Below are 16,612 nucleotides of genomic sequence, written 5' to 3' on the forward strand. Positions count from 1 at the left end.
AAAATAGGCATAGCTCGACACTCTTGGAGGAGGAGCAGCAGATTAGTGTTTAATGTCCTGTCGACAGCCGGCCGGAGTGACCGAGCGGTTATAGGCGCTTCAGTCTGGAACCACGTGACTCTACGGTTGCAGGTTCGAATCCTGCCTCGGGCATGGATGTGTGTGATGTCCTTAGGTTAGTTAGGTTTAAGTAGTTCTAAGTTATAGGGGACTTTTGACCTCAGCTGTTAAGTCCCATAGTGCTCAGAGCCATTTGAACCATCCTGACGACGTAATCAGACGCGGAGCGCAAGCTAGGCTCAGGAATGGAACGGGAAGCAAATCGGCAGTACCGTTTCAAAGAAACCATCCGGCATTCGCCTGAAGCGATTTAGGGAAATCGCGGAAAACGTAACCAGGAAGGCCTACGCGGGTTTTAATCGAAGTTCTCCCCAATGCGAGTGCAGTGTGCTAACTACTGCGCCACCTCCCGCGGTTTGACACTTTCGGCATTTTCTTCATCCCTCTGTGTCCGATGACGTTAATTGCTCTCTCGGATGTGAAGACATATTTCTTGCTGCGCAGCTCATGGAACAAAATAAAACAACACCTTGTGTAATCATGTGCGAAGAGTACTGATTACATAAATATAAAATCATAAGTCATAATTATATTCAAACATAAATCGACTTACCATATACCATTGATGCCGTAAAGACCGGCAGTGATATGGCTCAATATTTCGGAGCACTACAACCACCTCACAAATGGGTGAGTTTTTGTTCGGAAATAGCTGAAGCTATTAAAAAAAAGGTGCCAGGCACAGTGTAGGGTAGTGATTCAGTATCTGGAGTCTTTATTAAGAAGAAATTGCAGTAAATACCAAAGAATTTCCTAAACGTGCTGCTACAATCTTAACTGGTCGGTGTAGCCCATACGATAATGTAACAGAAATTCTCGGCGTACTTTAATTGCAATCACTGGAACAAAAAACGACGTATTTATCACGAAATCCTTTTAAGTAATTTGAGGGACTCAGCATTCTAGGAAGACAGTGCAGCAATTCCGTCAACTCGAAGGCATTTCTCTTGTAGCAGTCAACTGAACAAGTTGAGAGCGATCAGGGTGCTTACGGAGATAAGAAGTCATTGTTCCTTTTACCGCATGCGCGAATATAATCGGACAGAAAGAGACTAATGCTGGTTTCTGCACCATATCTCCATGCACTATATAATAACGTAAGTGCAACATACGTAGACCTAAAATTAGGTTTAACGGAGTACAGTGCTGTCAGACGTCATTATTAAGTAATCAGTCATTAGAAGCGTAATTGAGACAATGAAAATATTTCATTGATGAACTCTGTGCGAGGGACAGCGAAGAAATGAATGCATCTGGCCTCTCAGTCTTCCTAACCTGACCTCTCGCTGAAGGTTATCCTGGATACGCTCTTATCTTGTTTATGCGAGACATTCCTCCACATAAGGCAAGTGCTTTCTACTCTGTAAGTGTGAAGGACAGATGCGATGTCTGATTATTTTGTGAGCCATTGTCATCACTCTGTTTACGTTTGTGTTTCTTTGCGAGTTCACTTACCTAATTTACCTACATCTATAAACGCCGCAAGTTTCCGAACGATGTTTTTCGGGCCTTAAAAGAGATGAACTATTTTCTCGGATGTACGAGAGACTCGCTGAAATACCGATGTAGTGACCTTATTTTCCCTCTTCACAGCCGGCCGTTGTGGCCGAGCGGTTCTAGGTGCTTCAGCCCGGAACCGCGCTGCTGCTACGGTCGCAGGTTCGAATCCTGTCTCGGGCATGGATGTGCGTGATGTCCTTAGGTAAGCTAGGTTTAAGTAGTTTCTAAGTCTAGGGGACTGATGATCTCAGATGTTAAGCCCCATAGTGCTTAGAGCCATTTGAACCATTTGAACCCTCTTCACAGAATGTATACTGAGGAGACAAAGTCATGGGCTGGCGAAATGCGCATATAAAGATGGCAGTAATATAGCGTACACAAGGTAGGAAAGGGCAGTGCATTGGTGAAGCTGTCATTTACACTCGGGTGATTCATGTGAAAAGGTTTCCGACGTGATTATGGCCGCACGGGGGCAATTGACTTTGAAAGAGGAATGGTGGTTAAAGCTAGGGCATGGGAAATTCTATTTCGGAAATCGTTAGGGAATTCAATATTCGGGGATCTACAGTGTCAAGAGTGTACCGAAATACAAAATTTCAGGCATTACCTTTCACCACGGGCAACGCAATGGCCGACGGCGTTCACTTGGCGAATGAGAGCAGCGGCATTTGCATAGAGTCTTCAGTGCTAACATACAAGAAACAGAGCGTGAAATAACTGCAAAAATTAATGTGGGATGTATGATGAGTGTATACGCTACGACAGTGCGGCGAAATGTGATGTTAATAGGCTATGGCAGCAGACGATCGACTCGAATGCCTTTCCTGACAACACGACGTCGCCTGCAGCGCCTCTCCTGGGCTCGTGACCGTATCGGTTGGACCCTAGACGACTGGAAAACGGTGGTCCAGATTTCAGTTATTAAGAACTAATGGTAGTGTTCGAGTGTGGCGCAAAACCCACGAAACTATGGACCCAAGTAGTCAACAAAGCACTGTGGAAGCTGGCAGTGGCTCCATAATGGTGTGTTCTGTGTTTGCATGGAATGGACTGGGTCTTCCGGTCCAACAGAACCGATCTTGACTGGAAATGATTATTTTATGGCTATCTGGAGACCATTTGCAGCCATTCATGGACTTCATGTTCCCATACAATGTTGGAATTTTTTATGGACGACATTGCGCCTTGTCACCGGGCCACAGGTGTTCGCGAGTGGTTTCAGTGACATTCTGAACAATTCGAGCGAATGATTTGGCCATCCAGATCGCCCGACATGAATCCCGTCGAATATTTATGGGACATAATCGAGAGGTCATTTTTTGCACCAAATCCTACACCGGTAACACTTTCGCAATTATGGACGGCTATAGGGAGAGCATGGCTCAGTATTTCTGCAGGGGACTTCAAACGACTTGTTGAGTCCATGCCACGTTGAGCTGCTGGACTAATCCGGGCAAAGGAGATCCGATAAAATATTAAGAGATATCTCATGACTTCTGTCACCTAAGTGTCTAGTGAGTATTATGACATGTGAGATAATTGTGTTCTTGTTGCTACGAAATATAATGGTAATGAAGAAAAGACTATGGCGAAATCTAGCAGATGAAAACATATAGCATAAGTTACTTACTTAGTTAATTACGTACTTATATCCGTCGCTATATCATTGATGGATGATGCGAATGCTAGCGAATACCTTTCGATTTTCATACACGAACATACCTCACTTATGTTATCATTGTAGACTTTGTGGTTCATTTTTACCTACGAAGATGCAAGGTAATTAATTAACTAATTAATTAATACTCCCACTAGGCATCGAAATAGACGCAGAAGTTGAGGCTTAGGAGGCGCTGCGCGTAATTCAGATTCGCTGGTCAGCAGGTGGTTTTGAAACTTGGCCGCGCTGCAGGCACTGCCACTGTGCTTCGGCCACACTTGGAATGGATGTTTGTTCACATGCTCCCAAAGAGGTACTCTTTGTGTAACGTAGGCTTTCCTGGCTGCTGTCACTGGAGTTAAGATCTTCTTGGTTGTTCGACCACGTCATACTGCTAACACAAAGAGGTATTCAGGCGCCACTTCGTGCCACCACCCAACCCAGATGCAATCAGTGTTCAACACTCTGTCTTCACAAGCTTTCCATATCAGTTATGATAATAGCTTGGAACAGGACAAGGAGTTGGATTTTTAAAGAAGAAAATGAAGCCGGCCGGAGTGGCCGTGCGGTTCTGTGCGCTACAGTCTGGAACCGAGCGACCGCTACGGTCGCAGGTTCGAATCCTGCCTCGGGCATGGATGTGTGTGATGTCCTTAGGTTAGTTAGGTTTAATTAGTTCTAAGTTCTAGGCGACTGATGACATCAGAAGTTAAGTCGCATAGTGCTCAGAGCCAAGAAAATGAAGACCAATAGCTATGACAATTTGTCCATAGACAGGGCTTTTAAGAGAAATATTAATTATGCTAATAGGAACGACGAGAAACCGCCTTCCCACTCTATTAAGTTACCGTTTCTTCGTGGGGTCACTGATCGCATAAACAGAATTCTAAGGAAAAATGCTTTTCAGATCACTTCCTTCAGTCAAAACAAAAGACATTTTCCGACGGAAAAGTATGCGCCTGATTGTCTGCACACTGCGGGCGTGTACGAAATGACATGAGGATGCGGCAGAGTGCGTGCGCACAGGCGAAATGAGAACAACCGTTAAAGTATGTATTACGGAACACGAACATCAGTTGCGGCTAAAACAAAGTATAAAACGGCGGTAGCGGAACATCACGAGAACTGTTGCCTTGTCATCGATTTCAATAACGTATGTGTGCTTGTTAAGGTAACCAACATTTGTAGAGAACAAGTCTGAGAAGCGATTGCTATTTCAAAGAATGGCATGTAACTGCAATGGAGACGACGGCTACACGCTTCCGACACCGTGGGTCCCCGCCATGAAGGATGCGAATACGCGGCAGCGGCCAGCGAGCGATGCAAACAACGCCCTGGGTGTCTGCCAACAACAATATTTTGGATAAATATTACCACTCTCCTGAAATGCTCTGTTCGCTTCTAGCCAATGATGTTGACCTGCCAATAGTAGGAGGAGGAATTTTAACTGACAACTCTTCTCCATCGTAAGTGCGGGAAAAATTCCTTTCTAACCAATTACTACGGCCCACCCACGGTAGCCACGAGATTCCTACCCAATAATCCCACTTCTCCAGCACAAGCTCGGGAAGACTCCCTTACATAATAAAAGGCGACACTGGTCTCTGGCAGTGCTCAATCTAATGTGGACACCACAAGATCTTGAAGAAGATCAAAGCAGAGGGGTCGAAACGTCGAACGTCTGAAGAAATATGATGCGCCTAACAACTCAGAAGATTTTAACTTCAGATACGCTTTGCTTTCTGCACTACAACTGCGGCCTCGGGTTTGATATGTGCTTGGCCGTTTTTATGTTTAGCTCAGCAACAGTCACTTTCTTCTGGGCGGGCCTCAGCAGATTTGAAGAAAGACGTTATGCCGCCAGGCTGTCTAAAATATTTTATTTGCGCTACTATTTTCAGGCACTGCCCACTCTCAAGTGCATATAAACAACATAAAAACACACGATAAAAAAGACAAAAAACTAAAACTGAAATTAATATATGTACATCGGATCTAGCATTAAACCGGCATAGTAGTAGTAGTGGTTTAACACTATACCATGTGTAGATCATCACTCATGTTTTCATGTTTTAGCTTTCTTCTCTTTTTTATGGCGTATTGTTATGATTTTTAGTTGGACTTTAGAAAGTTCGGTGCCCGAAAGTAGTAGTGAAAATAAAATATTTGAAACGCAGCCGGGTGGAACAACGTCCTTCTTCAGCAACAGTCTTGGGCTTTATGGACACAGATTACATTTCGGTTCGCCTCAAGACGAGACAGTGCATTCGTAAGCAACATATGAGAGCGTGCTGAAAAGTAGTAAACCCCAAATTTTAATGTGAAAATCTTAAATCGTTTAAATAAAACAAACGCTATTAACATTCTACATATTCATTAATCATGTCTACCTATTTGTAGCCGTCTGCCGCTAGAGGGCTTCGAACTGTAGTGTGTAACGTTACTATATCGGTGCGTGAGAAAGAGCGTGATGTAAAGCACGAATTCGTCCACACGTCCTCTCCTCCAGCAAGACAATGCCAGACCACACAGGAGCGGTGCGGCATCTTCATCAATCCGACGCCTTGGGTTCACTGTTACCGATCGTCCTCCATACAGTTCCGACTTGGCCCCATCCCGTTTTAATCTGTTTCCAAAACTTAAAGGACACTTTCGAGCACTTCACTTTGATAGTGATGAAGCGGTGCAGGCAGAGATGAGGTTGTGGCTCCGTCGACAGTCTCACATTTCTACAGTGAAGGTATCGACAAACTGGTCTAGCTGGGGAAATGTGTTCGTCGCCACGGTGACTATGTTGGGAAATAAATACATAGACACGAAGAATAATGATGTAGATAGATAATAATAATGTTAGTTTTATCTTTAAAAAAATCGGAGGCATTACTTGGTTCAAATGGCTCTGAGCACTATGGGACTCAACTGCTGAGGTCATTAGTCCCCTAGAACTTAGAACTAGTTAAACCTAACGAAATTAAGGACATCACAAACATCCATGCCCGAGGCAGGATTCGAATCTGCGACCGTAGCGGTCTTGCAGTTCCAGACTGCAGCGCCTTTAACCGCACGGCCACTTCGGCCGGCGAGGCATTACTTCTCAGCACGCCTACATATTAGGGTATCCGCTTAGCGTTATTTTGTAATCCTGTGGTCAATTAAGAGCGGAGCTTATATGATTTTTAAATAAAGTGGGTCTCACCACCCAGACAAAAGATTGTTTTTTAAAACTTGTGCAATAACAAGTTCTCAGTATCACGGCAGCAGTCCTACAGATGGTACAGCATACCTCAGTGAAGTATGCTGAGCAGCACAATGGGATGCCCCATCTCTTCATAAAAGTTCCAGACGGTCTTAGTTGATCTGATACATACTCCAAATAGACCAGCATTGTTCGAAAATGAATTGCGTTCGCTTGTAAACAATCTGCTGCGTTCGTAGAGAGGCCTATCATACAGGGACATAAAATAGGTAATCATAATTCTCTTCCACTCTTCACAGGCTTCTTTTTAATACACTATAGTAAGGTCTTCGCAAAATTTTTCAGTCTCTGCTGTTCCCTCTTATTGAGAGGAGAGATAAAGTGAACGCAAGCCTCTGTTCACAACCTGAAGTTTCTTGTCCGCAGCTCGTTGTCTAGGGTTGCTACCTCTGGATCACTGGGTCCCAGGTTCGATTGCCGGCCGGAGTGGCCGAGCGGTTCTAGGCGCTACAGTCTGAGCCGCGCGGCCGCTACGGTCGCAGGTTCGAATCCTGCCTCGGGCATGGATGTGTGTTTTGTCCTTAGGTTAGTTAGGTTTAAGTAGTTCTAAGTTGTAGGGGACTGATGACCTCAGAAGTTAAGTCCCATAGTGCTCAGAGCCATTTGAGCCGGCCGGGTTGGGGATTTTATACACCCGGGGACTGGGTGTTTGGTTGTCCTCACCATTTCATCATCATTCGTGAAAGTGCCGAGATTGGACTGTGTAAAGATTGGGATGTGTACAGGCGCTGATAACGGCGCAGTAGAGCGCCCGACAAACCAATCTTCATCATCATCATCATCATCTGAAGTCTCTTGAATAGCCCATAAACGAACACTCTAAGACAAGGAAAAAAGACGTGCCACGAAGGAATTGTCGGAACGGGACGGACATCGATCGATGTGACGTGCATGTAGAGACGAACAAAAGAGTACAGCCGCGCGGGATTAGCCAAGCGGTCTAAGGCGCTGCAGTCACGGACTGTGCGGCTGGGCCCGGAGGAGGTTCGAGTCCTCCCTAGGGCATGGTTGTGTGTGTGTTTATTCAAGAAAAAGAGCTTCACGAACTGAGGAACTCAATAACGTGGTGGTCCACCTCTGTCGGGCGAGCAGTTATCCGGCTTTTGCATTGATTGACAGAGTAGTGGGATGTCCTCCTGTAGGGTATCGTGCCAAATTCTGTCCAACTAGCGCGTTAGAGCGTCAAAATCCCGAGATGGTTAGAGGACCCTGTCCATAATGCTCCGAACGTTCTCAATTGGGGAGACAGCTGGCAACCTTGCTGGCCAATGTAGGGTTTGGCAACCACGAAGATAAGCAGCAGAGACTCTCGGCGAGTGCGGAAGAGCGTTATCTTGCTGTAATGTAATCGCCCTTCCACTAAGGGCAACAAAACAAGACGTAGAATATCGTCGACTTAGCACTGTCCCTCAAAGGTGCCGAGGATGACAACCAGAAGGGACCTGCTATGAAATGAAATGGAACTCCAGCCCCTCACTCCTGGCTGCCGTGCCATATGGCGGGCGACAGTCGGGTTGGTACCCCACCACTGTCCGAAGCGTCTCCAGACACGTCTTTGCTGGTCGTCGGGGCTCAATTGGAACTGCGACTCATCAATGGAGACGATTCTGCTCCAGTCAGTAAGACTCGCGCTTCGAATTGAGCCCTGAGGACCAGTGAAGATGTGTCTGCCCTGGACAGTGGTGGGATACCAACCTGAGTATCGCTCGCCATATGGCCCAACAAGCAGGAGTGGTGGTCTTTGGTGCCATTTCTATTCACAGCAGGACCCCTTTGGTTGGCATCCGTAGCACCTTTGCAGCACAGCGGTACGTCGATAATAATCTACGCCCCGTTTTGTTGGCATTCATGGCAAGCCATTGTGGGCTTGCCACACACGGCGAGAGTTTCCACTGTTTGTCTTCGTGCTTGACAAACCCTACCTTGGCCAGCAAGGTCGCCGGATCTTTCCCCAGCTGAGAACTCTTGGAGCATTATGGGCAGGACCTTCCAACCATCTCGAGATTTAGACGATCTAACGCGCCAATTGGACAGACTTTGGCTCGATATCCCTCAGCAAAACATACAACAACTTTATCGATCGATGTCAAGCCGAATGACTGCTTGCATAAGGGTCAGAGGTGCACCACCGCCTTATTGACTTGCTCAGTTTGTGAAGCTCTTTTTCTTGAATAAATCACCAATTTTTTCTGAAATTATATTCATTTTTTGTGTGTACACGCACGTCACGTCTACGGTTTTCACCCCATTCGAATAATTCTTTTGCGTTGCGTAATTTTTGTTCCTTAGAATGTGTTATAGAAACACAAGAGGAAGTGAGTGGAAATGAAATACGATACGGTGAGAAGAATTCGGCAGATCAGCGAAAGATCTAAGTGGGAATAAGTCTCCAGAATTATTGGCATCCCTGGGAGAGCCAATCATGAGAAAATAATTCCTTGTGGGATGCAAGATTTATGAAACAGATGAAATACCCTCAGAGATCAGGGAAAATGGCAAATGTGGATATTACTGAAACATCAGTTTAATACGTCATGGATGCAAAATCTTGACAATCTATTTACAGACGAGTGGAAATACTGGTAGAAGCCGACCTCTGGGTACATCAGCTTGGCTTCCAGAGAAATGTAGGAACACGTGAGGCAATAAGGTTTATCCTAGGAAATAGATTTAAGAAAGTCAGGGGGGGGGGGGGTGACGACAGGTTGGGCAAGCGGCCATCCCTTAAATTAACCGTGCAAAATCTTTAAATAACCATATCGAGACTGGGCAGATGCGCGGCAAAGACATAAGAAATAGAAAAAGTGTAGCCTGGTGCAGAAGCGACACGTGCAAGACGAGCATTTCTAGCAAGATGCAAGTAGAAGGTTTCGAAACGTGGTGCTGTAGACGAATGCTGAAGATTAGATTGGTAAATGAGAAATCACTGAATGGAATTGGCGGAAAAAGAAATTTATCGGAAAACTTGACTAAAAGGAGAGATAGGTCGGTAGAACACATCCTGAGGCATCAGTGAATTGTCAGTTTGGTAACACTAGGGAGTGTGGGGTGTGGAAATTGCAGATGGAGACCATTACTTGAATACAGTAGCAAGATTCAAATGGATATGGGTAACGGTAGGTATTCGAAGATGATGGGGCCTGCATAGGACAGCCGAGCGCGGAGAGATGCGTCAAACCTGTCGCTGGGCTGAAGAACACAACAACAACAAAACGCAGCAGGTGGCGAATGTATAGAACAGGCTGCATGAAACACTGGATCTGAATCAGTCTAGCAAAATCAAGCGCTCTCTGTATCAGTACTGTGTAGACGTGTGAAATACTCATCTTGTTTTATATGTTCACAGGCAATCAGCATATTATATACACATTTCTGAAAAAAATTGAGAAAAAGTACCACATTCAGATGGTTTACAGCAATTTAGCAAATGAAATGACAGTAGCAGACAAACTATAACACAAACAAAAAAATTATGTAAATTACTTGCTACAATAATTTTCAACTTCATAGTGAAGGAGAGCTGACGTAACATATTTATATGCTCAACCAAAGACGTGCATTAGTTAGTCAGTGGGATCAGCATTGACAAGATTAAATACATTTGCCTATCGTCCTTAAAAGCGTTCCTTTGACTTCTACAGTAGATATATGCAGTTGATGTGCTCATTTGTTACGTTACTTATTTGTTATTTAGTTGTATCCAATTTCATCGAAACGAAATGCAATCTTGCAAGTCTACTAGACTTGTAATATAATAGGGTCTTTGCAAGGGTGGAGAAAGCGATCCTTGCTTCTCAGAAACACTTCTCTGGCAGTGCAAGCAACATGTAAAATGAATATTCGTCAGTGTTGCTACCTAAGCAGAGGTCACAAACGAGAGTAATGATGGTATGGAATGAGTTTATACTTGACGATTTTTTCCACCGTGTAAAAACTCTAGGGATTGATCGGTAAGAGGATAGGGAACAAAAAAGGTCTAATGAATTTATGTCCGGAAATGCATGGTTTACATGCCAGAGACCATTATTCAGTCGTATATAGTCACAGAGACCGCGGTCTAATACGCGCTGTACCATGCAGCCACAGTTACAGTATGCATGGTTTCCTCCTAGAGGGTGGTAATGTTCCTCATACGTCATGTCCTACCGCCCTCTCCTGCCATAGTATTTGTAATGTTGTGTCCGATTTACTTCTCTTGCTGACTCATCTTGTAGGGGATGTGATGCAGCATTGTACACAATGGTTCCGTATTCGAATCGAGAGCTTGCCGACTTGGTGTTTTACTTACGGAAAGGCAAATGGCAACGAGCGGCGAGCAGCAAGGTTGTATCAAGAGAACTGTCTTCGCCGACAACAACCACCGTACTCAAAGTTTGCAACAGTGTTTCGCCGTTTGTATGAGACAGGATCATTTCAGGAAGCAGAAAAACATGAAGGACGTACCCGAAATATTTTGGACACCAGACTTGGAGGAAAAGTGGTTAACACTGTGGGAGGCGACCACCGTGTCAGTACCAGTCTGTTGGCCAGCCAGTGCAGGGTAAGCCAGACGGACGTTTGGCACATTCTCCATGGCAAATGTTGCTACGCTTATCACCTACAGCCCGTGCAGGGCTTACTAGCGACAGACTTTCCACATCGGGAGTAGTTTTGTTACTGGTTTCTTCACCGGGCAAAAACGATCCTGGGATTTGTGTCATCCATTTTATTCACAGTTAAGACCACCCTTACTCAGAGTGGTATCTTCAACTTTCATTACAGTCATCTATGGGATAGTATGCAGAACCCCCATGGTATGGTGACAGTGAATCATCAGCGTCGTGCAGTCAGAATGTGTGGGCCGGGATAATTGGAAACCGTATTTTGGGACCAGTCTTCCTTCCACGTTGCTTAACAGGCCGGAACTATCGGCGTTTCTCGCAGGTGACTTTGCCACCCCTGCTGGAAGAAGCACCATTGATGCTTCGAACGGTTATGTGGCTGCTACATGATGGTGTTGCAGCCCACTTCGCCGTTAACGTCCGGACGCATCGCAATCATGTCTGCCCTGGTCGATGGATCGGACGAGGGGGTCCAGTTGCATGGGCTGCTCGTTCACCAGATCTCAACCCGTGCTATTTCTGGTTATGGGGCCATCTGAAAAATATCATGTATGCAGAGCCAATTCCAGACATGGAGACACTGGAACAGTGTATTCATGCTGACTTCGACACTGTTCAGATGCAGTCTGGCCCATATGAACGTGTGAGACAGAACATGCTACGCTGCGTACGCTCATGCGCTGAGGCACATGGCCTCTCGTCAATCGATCCCTAGAGTTTGTACATGATAGAAAAAAATCGCCCTGTGTAGTCGCTACTGAAATTTGTAGCTACAAATGAACAATTCTACTGCACAATGCTAAATTGAATACCAGCCGACTACTGTCGATACCTCCGCTCACAGCATCCTTTACAAAAGTGCGAAGTAATATCACGCGTGTAATAGATAACTACGCAGCGTTGCTAGAAACAGTCGGAATAGATATTCGATTATAAAGAAGTAACGTGCTCAGAACAATTTGTTGAAAATAAATAAACGATATATGATATAGATGCATATAAGACGCAACGATTCTGTCACGATAAATATCCAGAATATCTAATCATATGAATCGCTGCAAGAAATAAGACGTGTTGCAGATCAAAAGTAAACTGTTATCTAACAAAATACAATGCACAGTGTTCTAGATCTTCTTCTTCTTCTTCTTGTCCCTTTCCTTTTCCTGTTTGTTCTACTGGTTCAGCATTGTTTGTTAGATTCTGTCAATGTTAGTGACAGTTGGTAGCCGGTCGCCATTCCTGACGCCACTATTCCTCCCTCTCCCCACCCCCCAGCCCCACCCCCCAACCCCATGGGATGGAATCTGTGTACTCTATCCGTCTGCGCCTATAATAAACCGGGTGTCTCCTCTAGGGATCGTCAGACGCATTTTCTCTGGTATTTCGCCAGATATTTGCAATTTACTTTCGGCAACATGTAGCTGGTGTCACCTCAAATAAATACTGTTCGTCTCGTCTCTCATGCGACGCCCAGCGTCGACGGAAAGCGTCAGCTTGTTTCTCATTACAAACAAAACGATTTTTAAATCGGAATTTTACGGGCCAATTCGATAGAGTGCTCCCATATTAGTCTAGTGCGTTATTCGTTTTACCGATATTTATTAACAGGAGTCCGCAGCTCGTGGTCTTGCGGGAGCGTTCTCGCTTCACGCTCGCGGGTTCGAGTCCCGGCGGGGTAAGAGATTTTTTCTGCCTCGAGGTGACTGGATGTTGTTGTGTCGTCTTCATCATCATCATTCACCCCCATTACGGTCGGGGGAAGGCAATGGCAAACCACCTCCACTAGGACCTTGCCTAGTACAGCGGTACGAGTCCCCCGCATCGTCCCCTACGCTTCTCGGAGTATGGGACCTCATCATCATCATTAATAGGAATAGTAAAACAGGAAGAATAATCAGTACTCCAGCAGCGACTGAGCAGCACGTACTGGGTTGGTGCTGTCACTGTCGGAGTATTCCTTACTCTTTGTGTTTTACTGTACCTGTTAATACACATCGGTGAAACGAATAACGCATTAGACCAACATGGGGCCGCTAAAGATCATTTTGTTTACAACGGGAAACTAGCCGACGCTTTCTATCGACGTTGGACGTCCTATGAAAGACGTGATAGGCAGTATCTGTTTGGCTGACTCGAGCTACACGCTGAAAAAATGAAATTCCAAAAATCTGCCGAAACGCCAGAGAAAATGCGCTTAAAGGTAAGAGACTCACCGTACGGTTGCCTGAGATGGGGCGTGCGTACCAGCCAGATATTCATCTAGTGGTATATGGAAACCGACTAAGAACAATATTCGGCCTGCCCGGTTCACCAGACCTCGTTATTAATTCGCGTGGCGGATTCAATGGGCGAGGGGGCGCTATCAGCGCAGGACGCACATTGTTCTAGATGTATTTAGGAAATAATTCGTGTAAAGTTCATGTACTTAAGAAAAGTAGTTCGTAGTATTATTTTAGGTTTTGTTCTCTTTTACCTTTCATTTTTTCTTCTCTTTTAGATATAACAACATTATTTGTCTACTATTGTCTGAATGAGCAGGCTGCCGTAATGTCAGGCGACTACTAGTCAGTGAAACTTGCATTTGCGATGATTCTGAAAGAGGAATATCACTGTGTCTTGTGTCAGTGAAGGCATTCAGGACAGACACATTTTCTAATCTTACAACTACTGTTTACAGAAATATCATTCATATTTGAAGCAGAAAGATACAGCGCGTGTTCGTTTCCTTCCACTGCATCACTACAGAAGTACCACTCTTAGGGAATAATTGTACAGAAGAAGACAGAGTCCACGTTAAACGTGAATTCGTAAGTTTCTTTTAAGTCACTTAATCTGCGTATGTCCGATTGTAAGGTTTTGCGTTAAAGAAGGTCCTGTTTTGCAGCAGCAACAAGTGCAAGGAATCGCTACTTGCTTTTCTTTTAACTTACAAAGATTATGGAGTAAAACCAAGCGACATGCTCCATAAAAAGTATTGTTTGCCATCACAACTATAGATTAAAAAGTCATATCTTGACATGTGTAGTCCAAGATCTAGATTTTTTTTAAAACGTGTGAATTCGGTGGAGACGGAGCAGAAATACGAATTGAACCAAGATTGGTGGAAAGTGGAGAGGGGATGGGGGTTGCCGATGTCGTTTTCGAAGGAGTGTTCTCTGACATCCTCATTAGCTAATTTAGAGAAACCACGTGAATCTAGTGTTGTAAGTACTGTGCCACCTCATTCACTGTTTTTCAGGTTTATCTCACCTATGAATGTTTGCTTGTAATATGATGCACTCTAAATTATTTTAGCAATGTATCTCTCACCTGTACGTTTCTTATCACGATAAATTGCGACCAGAGGAAATTTGTATTTTGTATACGAGTTTCTAGCTAAAGCATTGTGTCACATTTTTCAAACATGTTTGAAATTAAAGCCAAACTGTTTAGCAGTGTGGCTAAGAAAATGGACTCCTATGAGGAAGGTGCGCGTCTCAGATCATCTTCTGCCGATACTGATTTAGTCTTTCACTAGATTTTTCCTAAACTAGTACAGGTTAATGTCGGGACAGTCACTTCTAAGGCCCAGTTTTCTCCAGTTTACCTTCTCACCGTCGTTAAAGACCTCAACGTCAACAAGACGCTTAACTCTGACCTTTCTTCTCCACAGTTCGAAATTAAAGAATCTAATAAAAGAGGCACATTTCACTACAGTGCTTCTACGCCTACATTCAAAGACTGCAAATCAATGTGTACTATATGGAACTACATCACACTTTAGAACACGAGTGAAAGGACGCCCACGCGCGGCGGTAAGGGTGGGAGGGAGGGACCGCGCCCCTCCGCCAACCCCCGCCCCACCCTAGCTCTCAAGGAAAGGAAAAATTATAGGCCACTCAGGGGTTTTTCTTCCAAGAAGATGATTTAAAAGCCGCTATTAAGCAGATTTGTAACAGGGTCGGTAACTGAACTTTTTTATGGCTACTTACATGTCGCCATTCGTCTTCAAAAATATTAAAAATACTCAATACTCCCAGGTCTACCTCCCCCCCCCCCCCCCCCCCCCCGCGCTTTACAAACTATCACATGGGCGCCCTTCCACGAGTGCAGTATGTAGTGTTAGATTAATCCTGACAAGATTCTTGTAAAACTGGGACAATACTGTATTGTTACCTGTCAATGAAAGGAATTCTCTAAGTACAAGTGTCAACTGCGGAGGATGTTTGATGAAGTACCTAACGATGCAAGTATTTAAGGATATTCAGAACTGTCAAGTGGAGTAGGGACGCCACAATAAAACCATACGTTAAGGACATTGTTTCCAACCTCGATCTGGTGGGTGCATCCGATATGTGCGCTCCATTCGTTATTATAACAACGCAGACAGCATCAAGGAAAATATTTCCACTGACAACTTTGAGTATAATTTTCACAGACTAACTTAAATTTTAGTTCAGTAACGCAAGTACAAGCGTTACTGTGTAATTCGCTGTGAAAACTGCAACAGCAAAAAAATCATTTCTCATTAATCGCTGTATTCCCACGCCGTCTTAAAATTAGTCAAGTCACCGTGAAGTCAAGCATATCGATAAACCAAAAGTGCGTATTATTAATCACTGTATCTGTTAAGACTTATCGTCTCCAACGTCTCGCTAGTTACTGTCCACTGAAAGCAATTAATAACAGGAGAAAGTGTTTGTCGCCATAAATATCATAGTAAACAACTTCTTCCATTGGGAAGTTTATAAACCGTGCTTGCGTTAATCGTTAGTAGAATAGGTTCATCAGACGAAAATAAGATATCAGAACAGCAGTATTGAAGCTGAGTAGATAGTACTCGTAATTACCTGTATCTCGCGCGGAACAACACCAGGCGAACGCCAAATCTAGATACACACGTCCTTCACCGCTTTCTGTGGCCTGTGTTACGAGGCCGGAGGATGAGTAACTCGGACCGATGGCAGCGCTGCATGGCGGCAGGACGAGGAACTTCAGCTGACTCATCTGTGTCCTCGCCGGAGGTGGCAAACTTTGATACGGCTCCAGAATGAGATTTTCACTCTGCAGCGGAGTGTGCGCGGATGTGATACGGCTGTACTAGTAAGTAGTAAGTAGTTTGAGTCACGCCTAGGGCACTTTGGCGTTTAGCAACTACTCGGACAGACGGAAGAGGACTTTAACACTATAAGTGTGTCACGATCTTTAGGAAGCGCTGTTCCTTGACGTCTCCAAGGTGTTTGACATAGGGTGACACAGTGGTTTGCAAGTATCCCTGGGGAATGGATCCTGATGCCACACATACGTCCACCTCAGTACGACCCTAGCCCATATTTAGGATTCATACAGCCTATTGCTGAACATGTGGTGTTGGCCCTACTCGGAGACATTTTATGAAAACGACCTGCAAAAAATTACATTGTACAGCAGTTTCAGAATCTAAAGCCTATAATGCAGCCTTTAAGTTTTATTACTTAATTCTATAAAATTTTACTA

At 44.6% G+C, this 16,612-nt stretch overlaps 1 protein-coding gene across 2 annotated transcripts in view; it reads right to left on the reverse strand.

Moving 5' to 3' along the window:
- Positions 1–16,069, reverse strand: part of LOC126484416 (probable cytochrome P450 6a14) — a 109,741-nt gene extending 93,672 nt beyond the window's left edge. The window contains exon 1 of one of the 2 annotated variants that reach the window (XM_050107927.1): positions 15,967–16,015. The gene's annotated coding sequence lies outside the window, so the exon portion shown is untranslated. Of the gene's footprint in view, positions 1–15,966 lie in introns of both variants that reach the window. The other variant, XM_050107926.1, reaches the window with a different exon arrangement.
- Positions 16,070–16,612: the final 543 nt, after the last annotated feature.

The sequence above is a fragment of the Schistocerca serialis genome, chromosome 6 (genome assembly GCF_023864345.2).
Source record: "Schistocerca serialis cubense isolate TAMUIC-IGC-003099 chromosome 6, iqSchSeri2.2, whole genome shotgun sequence".
Lineage (NCBI taxonomy): Eukaryota > Metazoa > Arthropoda > Insecta > Orthoptera > Acrididae > Schistocerca > Schistocerca serialis.